Genomic DNA, 487 nt, shown 5'->3' on the forward strand with positions numbered 1-487 from the left:
GGTGAGGCCAGTGGTGGAGTTGGGAGAGAGCCCTGGGCCTGATTGGTGTTTCTGCAGCAGCACCAACCTCTAAGCCAACTACAAGTACAAGTACAAGCACCACTACAGCCACGACCTCGACCGCCACAGCCCAAATTCCAACTGTGTCCACAGCCCGGACAGTGAACGCCACCCAGAGCAGGAACAGCCAGGATGGCTCCCAGCCGAGCCCGGACCAGGACCACGGGTAAGGCGCCCTCGTCCTGGGAGGGGGAGGGGGCCTTCTCCTCAGGGGAGCGTAGGGCGCCACCTCCTTCCCGGGCGTGTGGCCCTGGGGGTGCATGTTGGGGGAGGTGGGGGGTCACGCCCCTCCTGGGGGAACCTCTGGCTCCCTTTGTGTCAGGCCCAGGTGAGGAGCCACAGGCTGTCTCTCCCAGCTGGGCCTGCCTTGGGGTCTGAGAGAAGCTGTGGGGAGACGCTGGGTGGGTGAAGGAAATAACATTGAGTG

This window comes from Myotis davidii, unplaced genomic scaffold (assembly GCF_000327345.1).
Source record: "Myotis davidii unplaced genomic scaffold, ASM32734v1 scaffold172, whole genome shotgun sequence".
NCBI classification, from domain to species: Eukaryota; Metazoa; Chordata; class Mammalia; order Chiroptera; family Vespertilionidae; genus Myotis; species Myotis davidii.